Source organism: Leptonychotes weddellii, chromosome 6 (assembly GCF_054177405.1).
Source record: "Leptonychotes weddellii isolate Sample4059 chromosome 6, ASM5417740v2, whole genome shotgun sequence".
Taxonomy (NCBI): domain Eukaryota; kingdom Metazoa; phylum Chordata; class Mammalia; order Carnivora; family Phocidae; genus Leptonychotes; species Leptonychotes weddellii.
In genome coordinates this window covers 76682568-76710554 of record NC_138374.1, presented here as the reverse complement: position 1 = coordinate 76710554, position 27987 = coordinate 76682568, and positions in this window count along the sequence as shown.

Here is a 27987-nt window from a genome sequence, read left to right as displayed (position 1 = left end):
GTGTCAGTCCCAGTGGTGCTTCAGGGCACACACACGCACACACACACACACACACACACTCTCTACCAAGTGAGGCTGACAGGGCTTGAGTTCTGTGGTCAGAGTCCCCACTGAGAGTGGACATGATGGGGAAGTTCTCATAGAAAAGGGACTAAAGCTGAGACTGGAAAAATATAAGAGCATCTGAATGAGCAGAGAGGATTAACAAGTTTACTCAGATTTGAGAAATATGATAGGTGAAGGAGCAGAGAAATGTAGGCAAGGGCATTTTTCTCATAAATAGATAGCCACACTTGATTAAAAGGGAGATGCATGAAAAGAAGCAGCAGAAAAACCTGGACTTCTGGGTTGTGGTAACATTAAGGAAAACCTCAAAATCCACCACATTAAGCAGTTTAGATTTCATCCTAGACCACAGGAAAAATACAAAGGCTTGAATGTGTTTTGATGAAGGTGGTATGTAGAAAAGTTCATTTACAGCCTAATGGATTGGGAAGAAAGACTAATGGACTGAAGGATATCAGTTAGGAGACGGTAATTAAAATCCTGTCATGAGGTAAAAGGGTCTTGGGTGACTTCTTGTTCATATGGGTTTAGATCATGGAAGTATCAGTATCAGACTACATAAACAGGATTAAGTAATATTCAAGGCATATTGGTTTGGAGTTCTCAAAAATTTTTTCCCCTAATGCCTTGGTGTCTTGGTACCAAGGACGAGTGGAATCAAGGATTCCCTGGATGTTGGGAGGACTTCCACATCCCTTCAGTCTCACTGGTACAGGGTCTCAGGAAGAGAATGGGCTTCAGTGTCAGATAGTTAATATGATCTCTCTGGTAAATGGGAGTCATAATGTAGGTAAAGCACAGAGGCTGGTACATTGTATGTGCTTGATCGATGCTGGTTAGTTCTTGGGTGAAATGTGGTAACTAGGGTCAGTTTTTAGACTACGGTCACAGTGGGGGCTGGTTAGGTTCCCATGATGGCCATCACGGTCATGGGCCAGTAGGTGATAGCTATTTTACCTTTAACCTGGTCTAGTGGGAAGAGGATAGACTGCATGGTAGAGGTAGAACCAGGAGGGAGATGGGCTGGTCATGCCCTTAGTCTCCTCCCTCTGAATGCCTGCTGGTGAACCCTCCCTGGCTCTAGTTGGGGGAAAGGGCATTATATCAGGTAAGGTACACCTGCATTTTACATCTAATGGACCTTTTACCATTGCATATAATGCTATTCCTCAACACCTCCTTGTAAGTAAAGTCAGTCTTATTTTGCAGCTGAGGTAGAGATATTCAGTGTCTCTATCGTTATCACCCCAGGAGATAGGACTGTTTATGTTTCGTCCACTGAGCTGTGCGTCCAGGCATTTCCCAGGGACAGAACATTTTGATGTGAATTATATTTCATGAAATGTAAATTTTAACACCAGAACACAGCAGTCTTCATGGCTATTGTTGAAATATCAATTACTGTAATTGGACCAACTACCTTCAGCAAATGAGCAACCAAAATTCCTCAAGATTATAGATACGCATGGAGAAACCACCTATCGCTGATGGCAGCAAGGTTCTGTCTCCACACACGTGGGGTTCTGGTTGCCAGTTTTGTGGAACCAATTTAATGAGAATGAGGGTCAGGCAGATGGATCATGACTTTTTTGGATTGATTTTTGTTGTCTTCAGTGAGTGAGTGAGTGAATGAGTAATAAGTGCAAGTGTTTGTATTTTCATAGGCTTCACCCCAAAATAAGTACCTCTCCTTATTGCTCCAAGAATCCCAGAACTGACCTTAGCTAAAGAAAGTAAAATGGAAATGGGCCCGAGGGAAAGGAGCCGCTTCTCTGGGAACGCTGATGGACTTTCCTGCTGGCTTCCAACACAGGGTGGCAGATGTGTTCTTATTAAGAGTTGAAGATGGTGTTTGGACAGCAAGTTGTCCCGGCAAGACTCTGTGCTCTCTTAATTAAATAGTCGCCCCTCACACACCAAGACTGCACAGGATGTTCCTGTCAAGACGGACATCTATTTTGCAAGCCACGAGGATCATGTTTTTCCATTACTGATGGCTTGGCTAGGGATGCTTTTTTGAGGCCTTTTAATTCATTTCAGTAATGGAGTGGGGTCAGAAGGACCACGACCTCTCACTCACCTCTCATTTAATAACAGTGAGCATTAGGGAAAAAATGAGACCTGATTTTAAACATGGACACTATGCTTGGTACTAGAAACCTTTGCCTAGGAATCTTAGTGTCCTAGAAGAGGTGAAGAGAACAAAGAGTGGGATGTAATTTTCTCTCACAGCTGTGGAGAGAGAAATGTTTCACTGCACATGGTTGAACTCCAGAGGCAGGTTGGTCCTCAGTGATCATCTAATGATTAGAATCTCTGAGAGCAAGTCAACCCTGGCGACACTCACCTGGGTACTTTCAAAAAGCACAGGGGCCTGGATGCTGGCAACAGCATCCCTAGACGTGGGAAGCAGGCATGAGCATCTTCCATTTGAAAAAGCTACACAGGTGATTCTGGAGTGAAAACTTCGCCATTGGAGTAACATTTGTAATCTTAAGCATGAACTAAACACACTCTCAGATCAGCCTTACCAGTGTAACAGCCCACGGGGGTGGTCTCATGAACGCAGCAAGAACCCAGGAACTCTCACATCCATTCTCCCCTTTAGCCTGGCAGATTTGAGAGTCTTCTCAACAGATCCTCCTTTGTGTCCTAGGCTGAGTATAGCAGAAGTGTGGGGTGTCATTCATTAAGAGCCTTTAGCTTTGCAGTTCTGAGTTGTTTATTATATAATCAATAAGGCACCAAGCATAAAACACTAGGTTGATCAGAGTTGAGAAAGGTTTAGGATTTTTGGCATCTGCTCAGGAAGCTCTGACTTTGGGAGATGCAGAAATTCACTAATCACTAGAGTGTAATAAGGCAGGGGAAGGATTCCTGTGAGCAGATTTTGAGGTTCCCCAAAGCAATCTTTGTACGTTTTCCAACTTGGTGGTGTGCTGCCCAGATTCACTGCTAAGCACTGAGGAGTCGAGTGTAACAGCCTAATGCTTCTCTGGGAAGGACTGGAGAAGCTGACCCCAAGGGTGTCAAAGATAGGTTCTAATTCCTGATAGAGATGAAGTCAGGTCTCCATCTGAGCACAGGCCTTCTCTTTGTGGAGGTCTCAAGGTCACATAGAGTCACTGCTGAGGCTTTGTCTCTAATGGTAGTTGAAAAGGTAAGAATGTTGCCTCACAGTCAAATGCACGAGAACACAATCTACTTGGTAATTATTTTTCCTCCGGTTGCTCTGTTATTTTAATGTTAGGTAAGCACATTTTGAATAACTAGTCAATTTGAGTCAATTGTGCCTAAAACTAGTCAGTGCAGTGACAAAAAAAAATCAGTCCAACCTTTCATTTGGCATACACATAGCAAAAATGTAAAGCACAAAAACATTCCAACTGATTATAGCGTCACTTTTAACATGAGAATGGCAGCCAGTCTGGGCTTTTAAATACCTAGAAAGAGAGCCTCTGTTGTTCACTTTAAAATGGTTACTTTATTGTTCCATGAATTTCAGATCAATAAACACACACACACATAACTACAAAGGGCAAAATGTCCCGCTTGGGGGAAAGCGTCCTATCTGGGAATGCTAAGTTAGCCATCTACTCTGTTTGTTTTTATTATAAATCACTAGGTGCTTTCTCTGTGCTCCAGGAATGCAAACATAGACCAGGATACAGGATGAACTGTGTGCCATGGACATTTGGTTCTCTCTGGTTGCCCATGTGGTTCATCAAGCTCAGAAGTCCGTGCTGGAAACCGATTTGTTTAGCCTTCAATATTTACAATGAGCTTGTCCCAGTTGCTCATTAATGGGCAGGTTTTAGCCACAATAAATAGAATCAGGATCTACCAAGGAGGCCTTCAACCAATGCAGCTACACAAGTTCTCAGAGGATCCCAAACTTGAAGTCTTACACCAAGTACCCAGGCAGCAGGCACGGTTGGAGAGATGAGCCCTGGGACTCTTGGATCACAGATCCCAAAGTTCTGTGACACCAGAAACATGTATTTCCTAAATTCAATTTTTTTTTCTTTACAACAGACATTTTTGGAGATTGCAATTCTTTCTCAGGGGAAAAAAATGTCATAAATATTCCTTCAGAATTTAGTCAAGTATTTTTAACTTTAGCTCAGAGAAGGAGTTGTTGGCAACTGTAAATATTTCTGACATGATGCCTTCATGTGTCTCCTCTTGAAAGTCGTAAGAAGCATGTCTATGCTCACCATCCTCTTTGGAAAAAGCACGACACGAAGCTCATCATCAGAACAGGAGGGCAGAGGGATGGTTTGAGAAACTGGCTTTGGATGCTATGAGGCTGAACTCTAAAGTTAAAAGTTGAATATCATCAGAAGGTCAATAGTCATAGAGAAGAGGAACCAGATGCCTGAAAGACTGTCCTCTTAAAAAAAAACCTGGAAATGATTTACTTTATTCATGAAGGAAATAAATTTCTCTCCTGTTTTTGATTTTCAGTGACTAATCAGTCATAAATAAGTTAGATAATGTGGGCACTTTCTATTTTCTCATGATTGATTGGACAAAAGGAGTTTTGCTTGGCTGTAGGCCTTCGCAGGGAGGCTCGTTTGCTTAATGAAAGGTGCTTTCAGTGATTAACAGACTGAAATACCACATTTGACAGAAAAGGTTGAGATATTTGCATAGCACCTCTGTGGTGTTTCCAGATAAATGTGCACTGCTTTATCTGGTTTCCAATAAATAATTTGCCTATATTGTAATGAAAATGATAATGGAGTATCCTGAATGCTATGCAAATGTCCTGCTTATTTTAAATTACCCAGGTAATCGTTCACAGTTTTCTGCACTGTGTGAACGTCACTAACCAGGCCAAAAGGTGTGGAAACTTGCTAACAGAATTGGACTGGGAAGTAAGAAAGCTGATGACAAATAGTGAAGCGATCTCTCTCCCTTAAATACCCCGTAAATCATGGCACATTATGGTCTGGGAATTAATTTGAACTTAGTTGTGAAGTGAGCCAGAAATAAAATGTCATAGATTTTACATTATTTTGTTAACACCATCTAATTGCAAGCTGATGTTATATATGCCCACATTGTCCTGCATATGTGCTGTGCAGCTTTCATATGGCCCCACAAAGTTTCCATTTATCATCTCTTGCTTCTCTCAAAGCAGAATTAAAAAGGAAACACAATTATAGCTTGTAAATATTTTTCCATCAAAAGTGGAAAAGCAACATCCAGACCTAGAAGGTCACAGCTTTTCTGGAGAAATCAAATAACATCATGGTGTGTGTGTGCGTGTGCGTGGGTGAGAAACTGAAGAGTAGTTCATATGTAAAGTAGATCTTTGTCAAAAGAATAAATTATAACACCATGTGTAAAAACCTTGTCTGTTTCTTTTCCTGACATTTTGTACGTATGCCCTATGGTTCGGGAACATGATTTCCAACAGGAATGGGTTTTCTCCTTGATGTTTTGTGTTTTATCCCCCTTCCTGTGTTCTTCTACTTGTTTGTCTCTTCAGCAAAAAGCAATCACTCAAAAGCAGTGTCTTAATTTATTGTCATTTTTTCTTCTTACTGCCTAGGCCGTATGTAGTCGTCCAGAAACACTGCTGAGAGTGTCGGTTCCCAATCTTGGCTGAGTATCAGACTCCTCTGGGGAACTCAAAGAGAAAACAAAACAAAACACTTGCCTGGGTATCATCTCTACAGATTCTGGTTCAATTACTCTGTAAAAAGTTCACCAGGAGATTGTAAGGTATGGACTAAGTTTAGAACCAGACTATGGCTACAGTTGTTTTATTATGATACTGCTGTTTAATATCACCCTCTGTGCATAATTTATGACTGTAATTTAAGAATTTTCTTCCTTGGGGAACATAATGTGTGATTTTTTCATAGTTATAGGACAAACAGAACCATTATTTTTGTTTTAGGATGTACATAAATAGAAGTTTTGGCTGACCTATTATGTTTCTGTCAGATATAAACATTTCTTCCTCCTGGAAGTGCTTTTATGACACATTTTTGGTATTTCATGGAATCATATCATAATTAGATAGAACTCAGTTTTCAGTTCAATGTTGAAGACTTGACGGACACAGGAAGGGGAGAACACTATTGTAATTAGTGAGAAATGTGGAGTAAGAGGGTGAGACTTGATGGGACCCCAAACCTTGGAATAATATTCCAGTTTAATCATTCAAAGTCCCCAAAGGGAAACATTAACAGAATAATATGGTAGAAACAAGGAGCATTCTTTATTATGCTCTGAACCCAAAACCTATTGTAGAACTCTTATGGTCTATATTTAGCCATATAGACAACTTATTTTTTTCCATCCTAAGGCATTTCTGGGGTCTAGAACCAAAATAGGGTATGTGGTTTATTTCACTAGCGGTCCATTGGATTGATCTGAGATTTAAAAAAAAAAGAAAAGTGCTATTGCTTCAGATCTCCCTCTCGTGCCACCAGAGATACTGGCTAGATCTGTATAATATGTGATTGGCCAACAGAATTTTAAAAACCTAACAAGGTGGATTCTAACCTGTAGTCAAGGATAATAATCACTAGTCTATTCTGTTTCTTTTCCATCAGTGCACTACTCAGCCTCAGATCTTTCTGCTTCAATGGGAAGGTCAGAGCACCCAGCAGTGAATAAGAGGACACCCTCAGGAAGGGGTCATCTCCATGCTCAACCTTCCTCTACCAGTTGGGAGGAGATAGACCTGTCAAAGGAGAAGGGGGCCGAGATGAAACAGAGATGGACAGTTGGGGTTTTTTTCCCCAGGAAAAAGTAGGTCCTGTTCCTGTCTCCCTTTCTCCAGCTGCAAGAAATCAAGGGAATACACATGATCTTCACTCCCTTGAAAATGGACATTCGAGGACAGAGGTCAACCCAGAGACAGACTTTTTGTCCTTAAAAGTAAAATGAGATGTGAAGGTCAGGAGAGCATCACAGTCCTGAACCCTCTTTCATGAGACTACTTGCTCAGTCCCTGCCTCTACACTCATGACCATGAGATGTGCATTGTAATCTCTCACGGCTATATGAATGCCTCTGATGTGGCCCTCCGAAGCCTTTTTGAGGTTAGCCCCTGTACCACTCTGTACATTACCTGAGAATAATCCTCTTTTTCTGACTTGAATTTTTTTATTTAAATTCAATTAGCCAACATATAGTACATCATTAGTTTCAGAGGTAGAGGTCAGTGATCCATCAGTCTTACATAATACCCAGTGCTCATTCCATCACATGCCCTCCTTAATGCCCATCACCCAGTTACCCCATCCCCCCACCCGCCTCCTCTCTAGCAACCCTTAGTTTATTTCCTATAGTCAAGAGTCTCAGATGGTTTATCTCCCTCTCTGACTTCTTCCCATTCAGTTTTCCCCTCCCTTCTCCAATGATCCTCTGTGCTGTTTCTTATGTGCCACATATGAGTGAAACCATATAATTGTCTTTCTCTGCTTGACTTATTTCACTTAGGTAATCCCCTCCAGTTCCATCCACGCCAATGTAAATGGTAAGTATTCATCCTTTCTGATGGCTGAGTAATATTCCATTGTATATATGTGTACAATGGCTAATCCTACATAACACTGTGACTTTATGCAGAAATGGAGTGCCACGGAGGCCAAATGGCTCACGCAGGGTGACATTGAGGGTTGACTGTGCTCCTCATCACACCTGACCCACTGCATTCTAGCCGAGTTCCTTCAGCACAGATAGAAAAAGACAACCCCAGGAAGGTGGAGGACACCATATCATTACTTATATCAGTCCCCAAATATCACCCTCTTGGGGCACCTGGGCAGCTCAATCGCTAAGCGTCTGCCTTCAGTTCAGGTCATGGTCCCAGGGTCCTGGGATCGAGCCCTGCATTGGGCTCCCTGCTCGGCAGGAAGCCTACTTGTTCCTCTCCCACTCCCCCTGCTTGTGTTCCCTCTTTCACTGTCTCTCTCTCTGTCAAATAAATAAATAAAATCTTAAAAAAAAAACAACCCAAAAAACAAATATCACCCTCTGGCTCCAGTTTAAATCATTTTGTGCAGGATGGGGGAATGCTAAAATTTCCATAAGCAATTCTGCTCGTAACTTTGACTTTGAGCTGATCAAGTGATTTATTCAGGCTGCTGTACTCAGCACGTCATGGTCAGGATGTCACCCAATATCCTGGGTCGGGCACGGATCTCGGGCAGGAGAGAAAGAGCATCAGCGCTGTGATGTTGCCGTTAAGAGACTCAAGATTTATTTTCAAACCCTCCTTGGATAGAAAGACCAATGGTGGATTTGTCAGGAAGCGGGCAGTATAATTTTGAAGTGAGTGATTTCTGTGTGCCTCAAATAAGAATCTAATACAGGCCTCAAAGGGAGCCAAGATAAAATGTCAAAAATTGGAACACAAGGAATTTATAAGTGCAATTAACTAATATCTTTAGCTTGAAAAGATGTCCTCCCTGTTCGGATGCCCTTCAAACAAGATGACTTTGCTGACCTAGATTTCTCACTGTAATAGTTCTATTTGTTGCCTGCCTATCTATGTGCTAATTTAGTTTTCATTCATGTTTCAGAAAATAATATATCTACTTTTGAAAAATGACCAATGAAATTATAAGAAACTACCTATTGTGCCAGTAAAAAGTTCCCCTCCACTCTCTTTAGATGTAAGTCGAAGAATCACATAAGTAAACTAAACATTAAAATAGCACCTCAAAGGAGGTCCAGATACTCACCAAATAATCTAGTCCTGGAGTTTGAGTCTAAACCCCTGAATTAAAGTGGAATAATGTTCCTGAGGCACTGGATGAGGAAAGAGTCAGGGGGCAGGGCTGAGAGATGTCACGGGTCCAGCACAGCCGACAGATGTGTCTTCTAGCCAGAGGGGCTACAGGGCTTATAGGAGAGATCAAGTGAGGGCCAGGAACCAGGCAGAAAGAAAGCCAATGATAAAACTGGGAGAAAATAAAGAGGTCCTGGACAATTTAATAAAACTGAAAGGTCCTAAAATGTCAGTCAGTCAAAGTGGATTAAAGATAGGATGAGGCATTTTTCTAACCAAGAAGGGTGACTTGGTTTGTCAAAAAGTTGGTCTTCTCAAAACCACTTACATCTTTAGCCAGTCACAACCCTGTGACTTCTAGTCCCTAAATATGCCTGCCCTATTCTCAACCCCAAACAGTCTAAAGTACACTTGTTATCCATTGTGGGATTGCTGCGGTTGACTGGATCAAATAGGAGACACTAGATCCAATCCACTGTCAAGCCAACACACCATCAAAATACTTCCTCACTAATTTAAATTAAGAGATATCCCACTCTAGGCAGCGGGTGGAACATAATTGAACCGAAGAGTCATGTGACTCTGAGCTCATTGTTTCCGTGCAGACAGAGGTGTAAACAGAGGACGCCAACCTACAGGAGAAGAGAATGCACCAACATAAAGAAAGAGGCAGACATTTGGGAGCCTTTGATCCAAGAAATAGTGAAAGGGGGAGATGGGGAGAGTAGCTGTCTTGGTAATAGATGGCGGAGCCCTCTTCAGTCACAATTTGTATGAAATATCTATGTGTCCTTTGTTTCAATGAGGTTTCTGTATCCTTTCATCAAATATCTCTTGTACCCAAAGACTTTGGCTAGAACAGCACAATTAGTTATTCCCCAAATATATTCCTCCTGTTGTCAGCTCGCCCCTGTGTGGGCAGAACTCTCTTCTAGAGAGAAAGAAAACCTTGGGGATCAAACCTATACTCTCAAAATGCATGTGCAGGGTGCCTGGGTGGCTCAGTTGGTTAAGCGACTGCCTTCAGCTCAGGTCATGATCCTGGAGTCCCAGGATCGAGTCCCACACTGGGATCCCTGCTCAGTGGGGAATCTGCTTCTCCCTCTGACCCTCTCCCCTCTCATGCTCTCTCTCACTCTCTCTCTCTCAAATAAAGAAATAAAATCTTTAAAAAAAATGCATGTCCATACACACATCTACATGTAAAACAATATAAAATTTGATAGATTCATTGGTGTTAAATGTGACAGACTTAACTGCCACCTTTGGGAGGGCTACTATGAGCTGCACCCACAGATAGCAATTGCCCACCATGACCTCAAATTCCACTGACATACATATGTCCCTTTCTATTTCTCTTCCTTAACCCTCAACCTAAGGAAGAATATTCTATTACCTATGGGAAAAGCAATGATACCTGTTTCTACAAGATGAATTCTAGATGAGAACTGAACAGGCAAAGTAAAAAAAAAAAAGTCAATTTCATCATTTTTATAATATACAAAGAGAAGAAAGTGGATCTTTTATCCCTGAAACTTCAGTGGAAGGCAAAATTCAAAAGGGAAAATATGCTATGAAAGAATATTTTTTGAAGCTTTTTGGCTGGAACATGTAGGATTATCAAAAAAGTTTTTTGGGGGGTGAAGAATAACTGGAAGACCTAGATTATCAGACAGGCATCACAAGTTTTCAACATGAAGTCCCAAAGACAATCACTCTAATAAAAATCATATTTAAATAACACATTCAAAACCATTCTCAAAATTACAATCATACCAACAAAACAAACAAATGATTCACTTTTTTTCATTCAGAGGAGGAAAACTCTCTAGGAGACAATGATGATAAGTGGAACGCTAGCAAGAGCATTCTACACTGAGCAGTCTGGCAGGCTCATTGCTGATACAGCCAGAACTGTGCTATGGACATAGTTTGATACAAGGTAGTTCTTTCCAGAGAACCCTGGGCACTGTCCTGATGATCCAAACCAGGTAAAAAAAGAAACAGTGAAGAGGAAGTACTGAAGATTTTAAATGTATTCACCTTAAAGGACATTTCTATTGCTTCAGAAGAGATGCCTTTGTGGTTGATTTTACATGCTGGCTTTAGTAGTTACTTCTGTGGGTAGAACAGGACTTCAGATTATTGTCGTGAAGACTCTAACAGCAGCATGTTCCTGAAGAAGTAGGTCATGTAGACAGATCATTCTTCAAAAGAGACTCTTTGTATCAACTCTGGTTACCAGAATTTTGAGTGTAATGTGTAGAAATTATTCATTCATTATGAGTATCTACACATAAGCATATCTGGAAGGAAAATTTAACTCTGAAAGAGAAGATAACAAACAGATTTGTTGGGAAGGGTGAATCCAAATGGTGAGATGGAAACTGTGCATGCACATGCACACACACACACACACACACACACACACACACACTGTATTTAATGGATAAGGCCATGTAGTGTGATGACTAAGAGTTGAAGGCAGAACAGTGTGGTTGAGTAATGGCTGTGTTATCTTGCACAAACTAATCAGCCTCTCCAGTTTCCTCATCTATAAAATCAGCATAAGAGGACCTGTCTCTTAGAATTCTTTGGAAAATTAGGTGAACTAAAACCCATAAATCCCTTAGACAGAACCTGAGTCACAGTAAGAACTGAATAGATCAATGTGGTGATGATGATGATGATTGATGATGATGATGTCAGTTTCAAGTGTCTCCTCATTATGGATCCAATAGCAATCTATGTGACTCGTGTTTCTGCTCACATCCAGTCTGAGCATTGGTTTTCCCCATGTTCTCCTTATTCTACTCATCGCCATCTGTGTCCCCCAAGTCTTTTCCAGTGATGTTAGGTACAGGTAGGCCATTTCCCTCTTTCAGATTCCCTGTGATTCTTGGCATAGAATTCTTAGTCTTTGAAATCACAAATACATCAAGTTTTCTTTAGAGCCCTATAAATCAGTTTTCTTCCCAAATTTGTCCCTGTAGATGTGACTGCTTATTTCACTTGATGCTATAGGAGTATCTCAAGCTGCAGTTCCTTAAAGTCAACACCACCCTCTCTCTGCTCTTTGGGATGCCAGCACTTCAGTGAGCAGTCACATCCCAAATGGAGTCCAACTAAAAACAATGTTCCTAATTGTACAAAAAAACCCCATGATAATATCTATGTGACACCATTAAATAGCACTCCTGACTATTAAATTATGTCCTGACTGCTATTGTTCATCCTACACTAGCCAAGAATTAAACTCAGTGGATAAAAATACTTGTTAAATGAAATTAAATTAGATCATAAAGAGAGCATGGAACAATGATGTTTCAGGGAGCCTTTGGATAATCTGTTTTTGATGGCTGAAAAACCTGTGTAGGTAAGATTCAATTATTCCTTAATATTATTCTAGGCAGAAAATAAAATAGAATATTTTGGGGGAAGAAACAGAATCTATTTTGTCAATATTTGTGATTTGTCATCTCGTCCCAGGACCCACAACATTAGATTCAAATTCCATATGATTCAAATTGCAAAGTGGCCTATTTTTTTGAGTTTGTCCTTTCTTGTACTATCTTAAATGTCACTAAATAGAAGCAGCTGCTATTTTAAAAATTTCACTGGGAGATCTTCTTGCCCAAATCCAAAATTTGTTTAAGTGCATTGTCCATCTTCCTAGATACAAGTGACCACCTCACCAAATGGATCACCATTTATTCAGTCTTCTATAATAGTTTCCTCATCATTTTTCCAACCTCCCACCACCACCCAGCCTTAAAAATAATACTACATATTTTGGGTGTTTATTGAAACAACATCCAATTTCTGGGTACCGATTTCTGTTTCAATTCCTTTTGGTTGTATAACAAACCACCTAAATACTTAGTGGCTTAATATGTATGATACAACTACCCGAAGACATAATTGAAAAGATTATAGTTTAAAACTTTCCAAAATTGATGAGAGGTATAAATCTATAGATCTTTTAAGCTCCATGACCCACAAGCACGATAAACACAAACATCACATCTATTCAAACACAGTATTCAGACTGCTGAAAAAACAAAGATAAGTATTAAAATTTCAAAGTAGATTTTCTGCTTTTAAGAGAGTGAAGGGAAAAAGGGATACATTATATACAGCATAAATCTGTATAAATAGTAGCCAACATGTGACCTGAAACAATGAAGGTCATAGGACAACAGAACATCTTTAAAGTGATAAATGAAAACCAAAAATACTCAGCTTAAAATTCTCTATCAGAAGACAATATCCTTTAAAAATGAAAGTCAAATAAAGACATTTCCAGAGTGGCAACAGCAGAGAGAATCAGTCTTCAGCAGACCTACCCTATAAAGAAATGCTAAAAGTTCTTCAAGCTGAAGAGAAATGATACCAGATACAACACTCAATCTTCAGAAAAGTATGAGGACCACAGCAAAGTGTGTGTGTGCCTATTTTAATTTTCTAAGGACAAATTGCTTTTTAAAATATCAGCCAAGCATTATGGGAATCATCACATATCTAGAAGTAAAATATAAGACAATGAGAATAAAATAGGTGGGGGGGGGAAGACTGTTGTAAGGTTCTTATACTGCTCATGAGGTAGCAGGATATTATGTATAGATGGACTGCACTTAGATCACACTGCAATGTCTGGGATACAGCATCCCTTAAAAATATTCAAAAATAGGGGCACCTGGGTGGCTCAGTAGGTTAAGCATCTGACTCTTGATTTTGGCTGGGGGTCTTGGAATCAAGTCCCACATTGGGCTCCGTGACCAGCCCAGAGTCTGCTCATCCCTTTTCCTCTGCTCCCCCCCCACTCATGTGCGCGCACTCTCTCTCTCTCTCTCAAATAAATAAAATAGTTTTTAAATGTATTAAAAAATACATAGCTAGAAGGCCAACACATGAAATAAAATATAATAATAAAATGGGAACTTACCCAAGGAGAGCAGGAAAGGAGTTGAAGAACAATAAAGAGCTTTGTAGGTGAATTGAACCAAACATTTTAAAAAGAAATAATACCAATATTACATAAACAGTTTCAGAAAACAGAGCAGGAAGGAATGCACCCCTACTTGATTACAAAAACTCGAAAGAACATGTATAACAAAGCTACAGACCAGTAATCATCATGAACATAGAAATCCTGAGCAAGGGGCACCTGGGTGGCTCAGTCGCTAAGCGTCTGCCTTCGGCTCAGGTCACGATCCCAGGGTCCTGGGATCGAGCCCCACATCGGGCTCCCTGCTTGGCAGGAAGGCTGCTTCTCCCTCTCCCACTCCCCCTGCTTGTGTTCCCTCTCTCGCTGTGTCTCTCTCTGTCAAATAAATAAAATCTTAAAAAAAAAAAAAAAAGAAATCCTGAGCAAAAGACTAGTAAATTGGATCCAGAGATAGTAAAAAATAATAAATCATGACTAAGTGATATCTTTCCAGGAATTCAAATTTGATGTCACTTTCAAAAATCAATGTATTAGACTTCTGGTTTCAGCTCCAACATACACAGACCTTGCAAGTCATCCCTCTAGTTCTTGTACCAAACCCCCCCCCCCCACAAAAAAACAAAAAACAAAGAAACAAAAACTAAACAACTTGAAAATCAACAATGCTTCTTGGGTCCATCAGAGGATTGAGGTCACAGCCCTGAAAACTGGAGAGCCGTGTACACAGAGGGTTCCCGCTTATCAGGAGCAGAATCCCCCAGAGCTACAAACTGGTAGAAGCACTTAAACAGTAAGCAACAAATCGCTGGAGGCTGAGTGAGGACTAACTTGGGAGTTTTTATACTTCCAGGAGCCCCACCAGGTTTTCCTGGTAAAGACCCCAGAAAAATCGCCCTCTGATCCCAGCTGGGAAGGAGTTGGGGGTGGGGCAGGGAGGGAGAAAGTAACCATTTTGAAATAAGCCTAGGACGTTCAGTCTACTTCACCAGAGCCTTATCTGACTTAGGGGAAGGGCAATTAGGCTGCTCCAGCCCCCTCTAAGCTTTCCAATCCCATAAAAAGCAGGAAAAAAAAAAAAGGCTAAGAAACTTTCTGAAGATCACACCTGAGGGCTCTGACCCACTGAAAACACTGAGATTTAATCGTAAGATTCTAGAATGGTTTCCCTCCCCATACCTTACAACCACCTTAACAGTGCTCCAGTATAACAGTAGATTACACCGAGAGCTACAAGGCATCACGCCATTTAAGGAGTTTCCAAGGAAACTCAAAGACAACAGGGAAGACAAAAGTGAGGACATTAGAGAAAACTGATCCTCTGACAAAGTTCTAGGAAACATGAAACACAGCCGCACTCCTAGCCGGATAAAAAAACACCTCGCACTAACGACCGTTTACCTCAGTTATTACCCAATGCATCATGTCAGGCTTTCAACAAAAAATTACAAAGCATGTTAAAAGGGAAGAAAAAACTGTCTGAATGATGTAGTTTTTGAATGTTTTGGTGAGGTTGGTGTGTTGGTGGGGTTTGGAACCGATGGCCAAGAAATAATTCTTGAGGTGTCTTTGGTGCAAAACGGTGGTTTTATTAAAGCTCGGGGACAGGACCCAAGAGCAGAAAGAGCCCCTGCCCTGGGATTGTGAGGAGCAACTTATTATATACTTTGGGGTTGGGGCAAATAAAGATAAGGGAAGTTCATATGCTAAAGAAGAGTCACCAGATACCAGAGGCCTTGCTATTGTCAAGCTAAGGTTGTTTCTTCCTCTAGCAAAGCATTAACATGAAGACAGTTGGGAGCTTCCTGGAGGAATGTTACCCTCCGCCTGCCTGCAGGTATTTGTCAAATGGGCTGTAGGTTATAAGGACATTTAATTTTATCTACATTTCCTTCAGCCTTTGTTTCCCCCATCAGGAAGAGACAAAGTAAGTGTCAGAACCTGACTCAGATATGATAGAAATTTTGCAATTTTCAGGCCAGGAATTTAAAATAACTATAATTGATATGCTAAGGGCTATAGTGAAAAAAGTGGATAACACGCAAGAAGAGATGGGCAATGTAATTAGATGCTTAGGAAAGAATCAAAGGGAAATGCTAGAACCCAAAACGGCTGTATTGTCAGCAGACTGGACACAGCCAAGGAAAGCGTCACTGTGCCTAAATATCTATCGATAGTAACTTCCCAAACTTAAATGAAAAGAGAAAAGAGAATTAAAAATATGAAAAAAAATATCCAAGAACTGTGAGTCATTTACAAAAGATGTAATGTATACATAATAGGAACACCAGAAGAGGAAAGAGAGAAACAGAGTAATATGTATATTATATAAGTCTCAAATAAATAAAAAAAAACAGGAAGAATAGGAAGGATAGTAGAATTCCATGTACCCATCACCTGCTTCCACAGTTACCAACACTCTGACACTTTTGTTTCATATACTTCCCACCAGTCTCTTTTTCTGGGACTATTTTCAAGCAAATCCCAGATATCATTAAAAAATGTCTACTTAAATGTTAGATTTTATTACTAAAAAATGAGACCCCAAAAAATATATAACCATTACATCAATAACACATTCGACACAATTAACAATAATTATTAATAGTTTCCAATACTAGTTGGTTTTCAGTTATATCCACTTGTTTCAAAAATATCTTTTAACAGGTGGTTTGTTCAAACCGGAATCCAAACTATGTTGCTATAATTTTTAAAACCTCTATTGTATCTACAGTTGTTTTCCCTTTCTCATTTGGCATTTTTTTCCTTTTCCTATCTTTTCTCCTTTCTCTTGATTGGTGTTGCCCACGTTCTGTTCTTATTAGACGTTTCTATTATTCTCTGTGGCCATTGTCCTTTTTGTTATTGTGGTAAAATCTACCATCTTAACTCTTTTTAAGTGTACGATTCCATGGCATTAACACATTCACAATGTTGTGAAACCATCACCACTGCCCATTTTATGAATTTGGAAATAAGCAATTTTACAAGGAGACCCAAGAGAGTGACTTTAGCTCTTAAGATACCTTCCACCCTGAAAAATAGGTTGAGTGCAGATTTCAGAAGAAATATTTACAAATTCAGTGGAAGTCTCCAATTTATGCCAATTTTTAAAGCTATGGCCTAAATCACAAATTAGGTAGCTTTAAATGCCATTTATAAGGATTCTAACTGCATTAAATCCTCATCCAAATGAACTGTCAGGGTCCCACTCTGAGGTAGAATCCCATCAGGAATTTGTATTCTACACTCTATGAAACAGCATCATACAGTAAATGAAATTGCTGATTCCATCTCAAGGCTCACAGAATTATAAAGCTGTTTATAAAGATTAACTCACTAATAACTGGTGTCTCAATTTATAAGCTCTGTTTTACTCCTTGAAATGTTCACACCCCACCAACACTCTCAATCTCATTGAGCCACTTTCCTTGCTATTTTTATTCATTAGAAGTGATACAAGCAATTCTTGGGAAAATAACTAGCAAGCTGTTGGCAGTTTTCTTTAAAAATAGATTGGATTGGGGTGCCTGGGTGGCTGAGTTGGTTAAGCATCTGCCTTTGACTCAGGTCATGATCCCAGGGTCCTGGGCTTAAACCCTGAGTTGGACTCCTTGCTCAGTGGGGAATCTGCCTCTCCCTCTCCCTCTACCCCTCCCTCTGCCTGTGCTCTCTCTCGCTCTCTCTCTCTCAAATAAATAAATAAAATCCTTAAAAAATGTGTTGGGACTAAAGCAATTTGCAGAAGTATAATTTGATTAAAACAATTGGTAAATTGAAGAGAACCTCAATGATACAGTTTGGCCCTCTAGTTCTACTGGCAAGACAATTGAAATAAAATGTGATATTTGTATTTTTTTTAACTAAGTACTTATTCAAGGAAACCCAGAGGATTAGCAGATATCCTGAACAATGCATGGAATATTCCACATGAGATTTTTTTTTTATGGCATCACAATTCACCATCTTAGAAAATGTGAGAGATCTGGTGGGTGATGGGCAGGCCATTAAGTACTCTGATGCAAATCTCAGTTAAAATGAGATTTGTTTCTGATTGAAAAAAAAATTCATAGGATTGAAGTAAAGAGGAAAGGGGAAGAAGTAATCCTATTTTTACATCTCATCCAGATATGAAGATAGCATTAGAAAACCTGCAGAGGGAGTAAAGTATGAAATTATTTTCACAGTATATGAACATCATGGTCACTGATGGTCTGTCATGATATCCTTTAAGGCATGTTTTATTCCAGGTCTTTAGATTTCAGGTCATAGCTGAGAGCAGCCTACAAAACATCAGCATGAATTAAACATGAAAGGATCACACGGCCCTGAATAAAACAAGTGGTGAGGGTTGGTAAAGTTTGGCTTCTTAGATGTACAGTGAAAAGAAGACATGATAGAAAATCCTTCTCAGAGACAAAGGAGGAAGGTTTGTAGAGGAGTACACAAAGATGCCTCAAATGTAATTATCTTAACTAAATAGGAAAAAGAAAATGGACGGTTGAACAAATTTACTTCTGCAACCTATTTTCTTGATTCATAGGAGGAGTAAGAAAGCCAGCTCCAGAGCCAATGCCTTAATCATTCATTCATGGAATCTGTGAGTGCCTCGCATGCACTGTCACTATGCTGGGTGTTGAGATGCAATGGGGAAGAAGACACACATGTTCCCCACTTCATGAAGCTTGCATCCTGGTAGAAGAGATGACAGATAAGCAGATACTTTTTTAGGGCTCACCCATAAGGTTATCAATCTTAGTTGGGCAGAAGCATATAAAGCAAATGATAAAGCACAGCAAACAGAAACAAGAATATATCCCACAGGAGATGTGAGTGGTGATTCTCTGGTCACTAATTATTGTGTGTGTGTCTTCACTTGATACAAGATAGTTTTTCACAATGGTCAATCAGACCCCCCACAGAGTCACACTTTATCGATGATACTGGTTATGGATATAAATTAAAATGAAAGAATAATCGTGTGTGTCAAGCGCTTAGGATGTTGAGCATCCCTAGAAGTCTCCTTAGCTATGACTAAAATGTCAGAACCAAACAGTGATGTTGTTTGAGCTAAGGTGCATTCAAAAAACATCTTTATATTGGGAGTTAGCATATATGCTGCTTCTAGTAAGCTCATTTTCATACATGCTTTCTTTGTGGGTTTGACATTGAACTTGACATTGCTTTAGCTAATACAGATCTTAAGTCAGCTTGTGATCTTATGTCAGAGTATTCCACAAAAAAGTACACATCATTCTCTTCTCATTTCTCGTTAAAGCATTTATAAATGTAGACACTGGAAAACAGGCAAATGTTACTGGGTATATTCTAATTGTCTACAATTCAGATCCTCTGGCAAAGTTAGCAGCACTACTTGGAATCATATGTCAAAGAATGAATAACCTAAGGACTATTTTGCCTACAAAACTTGTTATTTCTTGGAACTCCACTCATAGGATTTGTATATAGTATATGAGGCATGTAAACTTATTAATATTAATATCTCTTGTTTATAAGAATGACTCCTTGTGAGAAGCAGAGAGTTCCACAAACACCTACTTACAATACTATGACCACAGCTGCAAGCAAGACTGATACATCATAACCACTTCCCTCCTCCTGTCTCAGCTCCCAGAAATGTCAACTTAAAATGTGACTGCATGTATCAGCTTTTCCTGTTCTTACTTTTGACTTGAGTTCAATGGATTCAATATCTCTCTATGTTGATTGCTAAACTTTAATTCTTTCAGAAGAATTATACTACTTTTTCCATGTTTCTGATTTCTCAGCTGATTTTTTTCTGGGATCTGGAATTTAAAAACAAAAAATTCCCAAAAGCTACAAAGAAGGATTCCTGCATGGAAATACTAAGGGTGACCAGTAACTGATTAATAAAGGCAGGCAATAAATAAAATGTAATGGTGTTCAAGGCTTCGCAACTGTGGGCACAGTGTTCTAGTAAAGTACTCACTTTAGGTCCACATGGGTGAGCTCAAATAAAGCTGTACCATGCCTAGGTTCTGGGACTTCTCTAAGGACAGGGGTTGCCCACTAAGGTAAAAGAATCCTCAAGATGAGATTCCAAGGAAATAATTCAGAGGGAAGCAAAGAATAGGTAGGGAACTTCATCCTGGACATCTCCACTTCAATCTGTTGTCTTCAGCATAAGACTTCCTGCTTTGATGGGAATAAAAAGGCTTTAATACTGTGAAATGGCTGATATGGGAAGCATGGTATCAGGAACATAGACTTTTCAGGATGTTTAAACAAAATCCTTCCAAAATCCTCCTTCACCTTGAAAATACACTGAGAGGGTCATTGATGTTCACTAGATGTTAAACTTTTTGGTTTGATCTGCATCCCCCCCATCTCATCCCCGATGTTCCACACCACTGCATTGACTTTCTTCCTTTTGAGAACCTGCCCCACTCTTAATAAAAGCTTGTGAGAGGTCATCTTGATTTCATTACCACACTCTGATCATTTTGTAGGACCAACTAGGCAGCCACAGAGTCTAGAGGGCAAAAAAAAAATGAAGCGAAGATTGTGCCAATTTGGTTCTAGTACTCATGATACCTAACTGTGTCCTTAAAATTTGGCCAATGACCCAGAATATGCCTGTCAGGAATTCACAGACAGGAAACATGATGATGCCACAAGTTATCTTCTTTCTAGCAGCCTTCCCCCATCCATTTCTTTTTGTTACTCTGCAATTTTACCTCCTTTCTTCTCCTATCCTCCTATGTTTTCTCCCTTTCTTCTCTTCTCCAAAGGAAGGAGGCAGAGGAAAAGAGAGAAAAACAACTAATCGTACATGAGGGGAGGTTTCAAGAAATCAGCAATACCATAAAGTGAAACAATATTAAAATTATTGGGGTCCCAGAGGAAGAAGAAAGAGAGAGAGGCACAGAAGGTATATTTGCGCAAATCATATCTGAGAACTTCCTAATTTGGGGAAGGAAATAGGCATTCAAGTCCAGTTGGCACAGAGAACCCACCTCAAAATCAATAAAAATAGATCAACAGCCTGACATATAATGGTGAAGCTTGCAAATTTCAGAGATAAAGAGCAAATCCTGAAAGCAGCTGGAGATAAGAACTCCTTAACCTATAAGGGTAGGAACATTAGATTAGCAGCAGACCTATCCACAGAGACCTAGCAAACCAGAAAGGACTGGCAAGATATATTCAGGGTACTGAATGAGAAGAACATGCAGCCAAGGATACTTTATCCAGCAAGGCTGTCATTCAGAATGGAAGGAGAGATAAAGAGCTTCTAGGACAAACAGAAACTAAAAGAATTTGTGATCACTAAACCAGCCCTGCAAGAAATATTAAAGGGGATCCTGTAAATGAAGAGAGAGAACAAAAGTAACATAGACCAGAGAGAAACAGAGACAATCTACAGAAACAGGGACTTTACAGGTAATACAATAGCACTAAATTCATATCTTCCGATAGTTACTCTGAATGTAAATTGGCTAAAAGCTCCAATCAAAACACACAGGGTATCAGATTGGATAAAAAAGCAAGACCCATCCATATGTTGTCTACAAGAGACTCATTTTAGACCCAAAGACACCTCCAGATTCAAGGTGAGGGGTGAAGAAAAATTTATCATGCTAATAGATGTCAAAAGAAAGCTGGGGTAGCAATCCTCATATCAGACAAATTAGATTTTAAACCAAAGACTGTCATAAGGGATGAAGAGGGACACTATATCATACTTAAAGGGTCTATCCAACAAGAAGATCTAACAGTTATAGATATTTATGCTAACTTGGGAGCAGACAATTATATAAACCAATTAATAACAAAATTAAAGAAACACATTGATAATAATACCATTGTAGTAGGAGACTTTAACACCCCACTCATAGCAATGGACAGATCATTTAAGTAGAAGATCAATAAGGAAACAAGGGCTATAAATGACACAATGGATCAGATGGACCTCACAGATACATACAGAGCATTCCATCCTAAAGCAACAGAATACACATTCTTCTTAAGTGCACACGGAACATCCTCCAGAATAGATCACATACTGGGTCACAAATCAGATCTCAATCAGTAACAAAAGATTGGGATTATTCCCTGCGTATTTTCAGACCACAATGCTTTGAAAATTGAACTCAATCACAAGAGGAAGTTTGGAAAGAACTCAAGCACTTGGAGATTAAAGAGCATCTTACTAAAGAATGAATGGGTCAACCAGGAAATTAAAGAAGAGTTTAAAAAATTCATGGAAACAAATGAAAATGGAAACACAACTGTTCAAAACCTCTGGAATGCATCAAAAGTGGTCCTAAGAGGGAAGTACATAGCAATACAAGCCTTTCTCAAAAAATTAGAAAAGCCTCAAATGCACAAGCTAACCTTACAGTTAAAGGATCTGGAGAAAGAACGGCAAATAAAGCCTAAACCAAGCAAGTTAAGACAAATAATAAAGATTAGAGCAGAAATCAGTGAAATAGAAACCAAAAGAACAGGAGAGCAGATCAATGAAACAAGAAGCTGTTTCTTTGGAAGAATTACTAAGAGTGATAAACCTCTAGCCAGACTCATCAAAAAGAAAAGAGAAAGGACGCAAATTAATAAAATCAGGAATGAAAGAGGAGAGATCACAACCAACACCAAGGAAATACAAACAATATTAAGAACATATTATGAGCAACTATATGCCAACAAATTAAGCACTCTGGAAGAAATGGATGCATTCCTAGAAACTTATAAACTACCAAAACTGAACCAGGAAGAAATAGAAAACCTGAAGAGACCCATAACCAGGAAGGAAATTGAGCATTCATCAAAAATCTCCCAACAAACAAGAATCCAGGGCCAGATGGCTTCCCAGGGGAATTCTACCAAACAGCCAAAGAAGAACTAACACCTATTCTTCTGAAGCTGTTTAAAAAAATTGAAAGGGAAAGAAAACTTCCAAACTCCTTCTATGAGGCCAACATTACCTTGATCCCAAAATCAGACAAAGACCCTACTAAAAAGGATATTTACAGACCAATATCCCTGATGAACATGGATGCCGAAATACTCACCAAGATACTAGCCAATAGGATCCAACAGTGCATTAAAAGGATTATTCACCATGACCAAGTGGGATTTATTCCTGGGCTGCAAGCATGGTTCAACATTTGCAAATCAATCAATGTGATACATCGCATTAATAAAAGAAAGGACAAGAACCATATGATCCTCTCAATTGATGCAGAAAAAGCATTAGACAAAGTACAGCATCCTTTCTTAATTAAAACTCCACAGTGTAGGGTTAGAGGGAACATACCTCAACATCATAAAATCCATCTGTGAAAAGCCCACAGCGAATATAATTCTCAATGGGGAAAAACTGAGAGCTTTTCCCCTAAGGTCCAAAACCTGACAGGGATGCCCACTCTCACCACTGTTGCTCAGTATAGTACTAGAAGTCCTAGCTTCAGCAATCAGACAACAAAAAGAAAAGGCATTCAAACTGGCAAAGAAGAAGTCAAACTCTCACTCTTCACAGATGACGTGATACTTTATGTGGAAAACCCAAAGGACCCCACCCCAAAATTGCTAGAACTCAGACAAGAATTCAGCAGTGTGGTAGGGTATAAATCAATGCACAGAAACCAGTTACATTTCTATACACTAACAATGAGACAGAAGAAAGAGAAATTAAGGAATTTACAATTGCACCAAAACCCACAAGATACCTAGGAATAAACCTAACCAAAGAGGTAAAGGAGCTGTACTGTAAAAACTACAGAACAGTTATGAAAGAAATTGAGGAAGAGACACAAAGAAATGAAAAAACATTCCATGCTCATGGATTGGAAAAATAAATATTGTTAAAATGTCTTTGCTACCCAGAGCAATCTACACATTCAATGCAATCCCTATGAATTACCATCAACATTTTTCACAGAGCTGGAACAAATCATCCTAAAATTTGTATGGAACCAGAAAAGACCCTAAATAGCCAGAGGAATGTTGAAAAAGAAATCCAAAGCTGGTGGGTGGCATCACAATTCCGGACTTCAAGCTCTGTTACAAAACTGTCATCATCAGGACAGTGTGGTACTGGCACAAAAAACAGACGCAGAGATCAATGGAACAGAATAGAGAACCCAGAAATGGACTCTCAACTCCATGGTCAACCAATCTTCAACAGAGCAGGAAAGATTATCCAATGGAAAAAGGACAGTCTCTTCAACAAATGGAGTTGGGAAAATTGGACAGCTACAGGCAGAAGAATGAAACTGGACCATTTCCTTACACCACACACAAAAATAGACTCAAAATGGTTGAAAGACCTCAATGTGAGACGGGAGTCCATCAAAATCCTAAAGGACAACACAGGCAGCAATCACTGTGACCTCGGCCACAGCAACTTCTTGCAAGGCACTTCTGTAAAGGCAAGGGAAACAAAAGTGAAAATTAACTATTGGGACTTCATCAAGATAAAATCTTCTGCACAGCAAAGGAAACAGTCAACAAAACTAAAAGACAACTGACAATTGAATGGGAGAAGATATTTGCAAATTTCGTATCAGATAAAGGGCTAGTATCCAAAATCTATAAAGAACTTATCAAACTCAATACCCCAAAACCAAATAATCCAGTCAAGAAATGGGCAGAAAATATGAACAAACACTTCTCGAAAGACACATGAAAAAAATGCTCAACATCACTCGGCTTCAGGGAAATACAAATCAAAACCTCAATGAGATACCACCTCACACCAGTCAGAATGGCTAAAATTAACAAGTCAGGAAACGACAGATATTGGCGAGGATGCGGAGAAAGGGAACCCTCCTACACTGTTGGTGGGAATGCAAGCTGGTGCCGCCACTCTAGAAAACAGTATAGAGGTTCCTCAAAAAGGTAAAAATAGAGCTACCCTACAACCCAGCAATTGCACTACTAGGTATTTACCCCAAAGATACAGATGTAGTGAAAAGAAGGGGCACATGCACCCCAATGTTCATAGCAGCAATGTCCACAATAGACAAACCGTGGAAGGAGCTGAGATGCCCTTCAACAGATGAATGGATAAAGATGTTGTTTTCGTAGGATTAACAGTTGCTTGGTGTATTGTGATTGGTTGCTACGTGTCACAGTAACTTATTACAGATTACATTTAAAGGAGTGAATTTGAGGCTGCTCCTGGAACACTGTCCCTCTTATTGGCTTGCACGAAAGACTAGAAGGTAAGCCAGCTTCCTGGGGCTGCCACAACAAAGCACCACAGACTGGGTGGCCGAAAACAGCAGAAATTTATTCTCTCACAGCTCTGGGGCCAGAAGTCAGGTGTTGGTGGGGTGGGGTTCCCTCCTGAGGCTCTGGGCTAGGTCTGGTGAAATGTGGATCCTAGTAACATCCCAGGCCCTGGTGAGCTGCCCAAGCACTTGAGAACAATGAGCTCACAGGAGTATTTGCTTTTATGAAGCCACAGTTGTCTCTTGAAAAATCAGTAAAACGTTACAGGTAGTCGAGGACATGACCCTCTCCCACTTTAAGATTGCTTCTCGGGAGTCCTTCATTTGTCTTTTGGAGCCTTTTAGATGGGTCTTACTGATACGACCCCAGGTCACTGGGATCTGTCCCATCTTAAAGTTCCAGAGAGGACATTTGTTTAGGACACTTCCAAAGGCAAAGACACCCACTCCCAGTAAATCTTATTCTGAATTTAACACCGGATAGACAGCATGGGTTTTCTTCTGTTAGTAAACTCGAAGAAATTACCTCATTTTATTTAAAACGCTCAACAAAATTCAGCACTGCTTTCTTCATCAGAGCTGCCGTGGGACCCGTGGCGGTGGCAAGCCGTGACAGCGTCGGTCCTTGCCCCGCGGGCTCCTCTCCTGCAGACCCCCCGGACCGCCCCCCCCGCCTCGGCCGGCAGCCCATCCAGCAGCCGGGTTACCGGCCACAACCTCCAGCGTCCCGCAGCCCGGTCACAGCGGCCACTGAGCCTCGGGGAGGCAGAGAGCACTCCATTCAAGGACATCGGTGGCACGGGTGCACGCGGCCCACCTGAGCCTTGACGGGGTGCCGGGCGCAGGGTGCAAGCGTGCAGGGACCCGCCCGCCAGCCCGCGCCCACAATGGCCTGCGGCCTGCGGGAGCCCTGGACGGGGCGAGGTCCTGCTGATCCGCCAGAAGGCAGCACACGCATCTGCAAGAGGAGTCAGGGTGCGTGCCGCTGCCCTGGCCAGCACCTGCCCCCCGGGGGTCAGAGGGGCGGGTGTGCCGGGTACCGCACAGCAAGATCTGAACTTGGTCATTGTACATTCGTGGACACAGAAAATCAGATGGTGGCTTTCCTAAGGGCAAGAGAAAAGCGAAGGTGACCAGTGTTTAACCCTGTAATCCATTTCTTTGAAGAATAAAACTCACCTGGGGAGCCTGGGTGGCTCAGATGGTTAAGCGTCTGCCTTCGGCTCAGGTCATGGTCCCAGGGTCCTGAGATGGAGCCCCACATCGGGCTCCTGGCTTGGCGGGGAGTCTGCTTCTGCCTCTCCCTCTGCCTCTCCCACTGCTCATGCTCTCTCTCTCTGTATCTCTGTGTCTCGAATAAATGAAATCTTAAAAAAAAATAAAAATTAAAAAAATGAAAAAACAGAATAAAACTCACTAAACGTAAGGCGGTGAAAATGTTTCCTACTTGGTAAATGTCCCGACGTGACTGTTGAGGCCCCCCCAGAGAGGAGGTGGGGGGGGCCCACTGATGCCTGTGCATGCCCAGGCCTGGGATTCCACAGCCCTGGTCCAGGCTGACTCCCCAGGAGCCGCTTGGCCAGAATCCCTCCTTATTCTCTGGAACCCAGAGTCCAAGCCTTAGGCCTCCTGGCCCTCTCTGTACCTCTCACCAAAACGCCACTTTACTGCATAAGTAGCCTTCACCTGGTGCACCTGGAGCCTCAGGCCACCTCGCCTTCAGCTGCAATCACAGTGACACCACTCTGGGTTTATAAACTGGACTTAAGCATAAGGTAGTTTTTGAAGAAAGTATTTCCTTATATAAAATTTTAAAAATTTCCATTTGAGTGCTGTTCCAAATGGTAAGGTTTCAGGTCTCAGGGGGATCTCAGTGAGGTCCCACCAGCCTTTGATGGAAGCCGGTCTCAGTCCTTCTCTGGGACAGGTGCTGAGAGAGCCCAGTGCAGGCTGAATGTTGTTCCCTTCCAAACATTCCCTTGCCCCACTTCCACAAAGGGAGTGCCTAGGGATGCAACTGGGGAGACAAATTAATGAAAAATCACTGCTCTGGACTCATTTTCTTGTTTTACAAATACAAAAACCAACCTACAGAATGCCAGGGCTGGTGTGGCGGGGGCCCCCCAGAGCTGCCTTTCTGCCAGAAACCTGGATGGAAAACGTCTTTTAAGGTACTTTCTACGATGACTTATTTGGACATATATATTTTTTCATTAAAAAAATTCTAAATTAACATACAATAAAATTAGCAGTGCGAGGGGTTTTGACACGTGTGTGGTCACACTCAGAACACGACAGTTACATCAGTTGTGAACATTCTCATGCGTGTTCCCCTCTAGTCAATCCTGTGGCCGACCCCGCCTCTGCAGACAGGAATCTGTTCTCATTCTCTGTGAACTTGCCTTTTCCAGGCATGATGTAACTTCGGGAGGTGGGCCTCCTTGAGATTATTTGGGCATAATAATATCTTTGAGATTTATCGGTGTTGTTGCTTTTGGGTGGTGTACCAGTGTATGGATTTTGTTTTACATTCACCCAATGAAAGATACTTGGTTTTGTTTCCATTTTTTTGGTGATTGTGAATGAAGCTTCTATAAACATTCATGTAAAAAAAGTCAATGTATATTAATATTTATTTGCAAGAAATACATGGCAAGTCATTTCTAAATGTAAATCAGGACTCTGAAAATTTTTTCACAGTCGTGTATTAGGTTCAAGAATAACCATTTCTAGGGGGGCGGAGCAAGATGGCGGAGGAGTAGGAGATCTGGATTTCGTCTCCTCTCAGGAATTCAGCTGGATAGGGATCAAACCATTCTGAACACCTACAAACTCAACAGGAGATCGAAGAAAAGAATAGCAACAACTCTCTCATCGGAAAAGTGACCACTTTCTGGAAGGTAGGACGTGCGGAGAAGTGAATCCGAGGTGATAATCGGGAGGATAGACGGCGGGGGAGGGGCCTCCGTCGGCCACTTCTGGCAAGTGATAGAACCACG